This window comes from Gavialis gangeticus, unplaced genomic scaffold (genome assembly GCF_001723915.1).
Source record: "Gavialis gangeticus isolate Ggan-Ray unplaced genomic scaffold, GavGan_comp1, whole genome shotgun sequence".
Taxonomy (NCBI): Eukaryota; Metazoa; Chordata; order Crocodylia; family Gavialidae; genus Gavialis; species Gavialis gangeticus.
The window spans coordinates 36,230,394-36,234,025 of NW_017728994.1; the positions used below are offsets into that span (position 1 = coordinate 36,230,394).

General features: G+C 43.4%; 1 pseudogene; it reads right to left on the reverse strand.

Moving 5' to 3' along the window:
• Positions 1-2,170: 2,170 nt before the first annotated feature.
• LOC109287253 lies at positions 2,171-3,114 on the reverse strand (annotated as a pseudogene).
• Between the last annotated feature and the right edge of the window lie 518 nt (positions 3,115-3,632).

Here is a 3,632-nt window from a genome sequence, read left to right on the forward strand (position 1 = left end):
GCATTATTAGCTCAAAAGCAAGTAAATGAGCTATCCACATAAATCTCTTTTCTTGCTGTCTTTACTTTTAAAATGAAAGAAGTGACTGTTCTAGGCATGGCATTGCTTTAGTAGGGGGCAGCAGTCATTTTCTAAGGAAGTAAATTACTTTAAAAACTCTCAGGCATGAGCTTCATTTCAATTTCAAGACTAAAATAAGACAATAACAATTCTTGCCCACAGCCTGAAAAAATATTTGAATGCATTTAAAAATTTGCAACGTGGCCAATATATAAAAACTATTTGAAATCAGTCTTTAAAAAAAGATGTTCTGAATGAAGGCACAGTGCAAGTCTTTTTCATCATGCATCTGCAGCTCACTGGGTAAATTTGGTAGTGGAGAGAGGGGAGCAGGCAGGTCATAAAAAACACAGTCTTTACAAAAGCCAAGTCAAGTTTGTGACCATTACATTACTCATTAGCAATAGTTTTGAAATCTAAGGGGAGGACAATACACAAACTTTCCCTCACTCTAGGGACTCTTGTCAAGTCTTTAATTAAGTTGCACTTTCAGCTCCAAATGGTACTCCAGCAGACTGTTCTCCATGTAGCTGTTTGAAAACTCTGTAAACTTCTGCTCAGGGAAATTTCTTGGCAACCTCTGTCTTGAGGTGGGAGATAGCAAACCATTTCAGGAAGGACAAATCACAATACATCTCTGTCTCTTTTTTAAATAAAGTCTAAGGGTAGGATTTTTTTGTAAAAGTGGGACGTGTCATAGTTGAATGTTTTCATTCGAATACAGAATACCAGATCTCTAACAGCTGGATTTTCTAGTGAAGGATGCAAATCATAGTAGAAGAACAGGCCCAGAGACCTCAGATTTGAGTAGATTTGACTCAGATGAGTGGAATCTGTCCCTTGATTGCAGACCACAGAATCCGGTGCTTTTTCTGAGACTGTTTGTACCTTAGTTTAATATGTATGAGAAGGCATCTGTAGCTCTCTATAGTGCTTTGAAAAATCTCTGCCAGTCAACACAGAGTTTAGGCTGGTAGTTTTAATGCAGCCTCACCTATACCAAAAGCAGAAGTAACATCTCCCCCGTAACTGGCATACCTGTGTCAATGAAAGTTTAGAGAGAGAAGAGCCGAGAAAAGGCCTGAAAGCGTGTCAAACCCTATCCAATCATGCAGTTGGTCTAAGAAATTTTATCACCCACAAATTACTTGGCCACTCTCATATTTTTTGTACCATCTTGGCTACACCGGCACTCCAGCTGTATTAAAATTCCCTGTCTTGTGACCTGGATTATATTGAATTGTTAACTGCTCTTGGAACAGACTGCCGCCGGAGGCGGTTCAAACACCCACTTTGGATGCCTTCAAGGCACATTTGGATGCTTATCTTGCTGGGATCCTATGATCCCTGCTGACTTCTTTCCCCGGGGCAGTGGGCTAGACTTGATGATTCTCCGGGGTCCCTTCCAGCCCAAATGTCTATGAAATCTATGAAATCCCTAACCAAGTGTCCCCAGTCAAGTATCCTTCTCACCTGCTCTTGAACATTTCCAAGCATGGGGACTCCTAAGCTTTTCTAGCTAATCTGTTCCAACACCCAGCCAGTCCCAAAATCAGCTGGATCCCCCTAATCTCCAGCCTAAAGTACCCCTGCTGCAGCTTGAGGCCATTTTTCCTAGTCTGGTCCCCAACAGACACAGAGAAAAGTCCATGTCTATAATTTCTATATCACCCTTCAGGTATTTGAAGACTGTTATCAAAACCTACTGGCAGTCTTTTATTCTTCAGGATAATTATGCCCAGTAATTTAAACCTTCTCATATAAGTCTCGGTTCCCAGGCCCCGGATAATTTTTGTTGTCGTGCCACTAGATGTATTTCCTGCAGGAGGGTTGGGGCCTTCTGTAGAGGGTCAGCATAAAGGAACCACAAAGTATCAATCCCACATAAAGTCTTCACGTATGCAATAATTTGGTTAAATTTCCTGTAACAGGAGAACACTAGAGAGCTGGGAGAGTGGGGGGACTTCATCAAACCTTTTGGTAAGCGTTTAGGAGTCCAAACACCCGTGATTCTCTGAAGGAGACTAGCTGTGAAGTGGCTGAAATAATTTAAGTTCCTTCTAAATGTTTCAGTTTTCTCATGTTAATGAGACGCAGCTCATAATAAACTATAGTTTCTGTCAGTTTTTGTGGAAGACTCTGCATTTTCAAGTCAGATTACTTAGGGGGTCCTAAGACATCCCTGTTTCTCAGGCTGTAGATGAGTGGATTCAGCACTGGGGTGACAATGGTGTAAAAGAGAGACACAATCTTGTCTTGTGCTGGTGAGTGGTAGGAGCTGGGTCTCATGTACATGGAGATGGCTGCCCCATAGACCATGCCCACCACAGTCAGGTGGGAGGAGAAGGTGGCCAGAGCTTTCTGCTGTCCTTTGGTTGACTTCATCCTCAGGACCCTAAAGAAGATAAAGGCATCAGTGGCTAGTGTAATGGAAGAAGGGATGAGGAGCAGGACAAGGCCAGTCATATACACCAGAGTCTCATATTGAGAGGTGTCAGAGCAGGACAATTTTAGCAGAGCTGGGACCTCACAGAAGAAGTGGTGAATCTCTTCTGAGACACAATAAGGGAGAGTCATGGTAAACACTGATTAAATCAAGGCATTTACAGATGCCCCCATCTATACCCCAGCAGCTAAAAAAAGCTGATGTTCCTGCTCATGAGGGGTACGGCAGGGGTCTAACAGATCGGTATCTGCCATGATCCAGGACTGCCAGATGGAGGCACTTTGCTACACCCCATGTCAGTGTGAGAAAAATCTGCATCCCTGATCCAACTGGAGAAATGGGGTTGTCTGGGTCTGCTGACATTTTGGGCACCACAATTAGTTTCTGACAGATGTCCATGAAGGCCAATTGGCTGAGGAAAAAGTATGTGGCTAATAAAATCAGAGCTAAGGAGAACATGTGTACATTGGTCTGGCTCAGGAGTCCCAGCACAATGAAGTCTGCTGAAGAAGTTTCATTCCCACTCTTCATTTCCTCTTCGTGTGCCTGTGCCTGAAGTCCTGGACAAGAATTTAGGGAACGTGCGCACACGTCCCACTGGAGAATACTAACCGCAACTGAGACACCCAGCAGGTTTCTTCTCCTGTGGAACAAATGACAGACAGTATGGTTGATGAAACAATAATCTCACTTCCCTGGAAATAGTGTTCATTTAGGCTAAAGATTTTTAGTCCCACATTTTGTATGTCCAGCTGCAGTCTGTCCTGCACCCATTCTGGGGCAAAATTAATGAAAGCTGGAGGCAAAGCATGTCTCTTATATGAGATCTCATCATGTCTGGTGGACTCCAGGTAGAGGTGAGCCTCTGACTTCCCCAGGAAGATGCTAGATTGTGCCCATGTGCCTCTCTCCAAGTAAGAAAGTTGCTGTCTTGAAACATGGCAGCTGGAGCTCATCATCCACTGTGGGAGAATGAGTGAGAGGAGAAGCCAGTTAGCAAACACCATTTTCAGTAAGCTTTTCTTGGCTGAAGTTTCTGGCTGGGGCACTGAACCAAAGAGTATCTCCACATCAGAAGCAATCAGGACTTGAAGTAGAGATGATATCTTTTACTAAACCTAAAAAT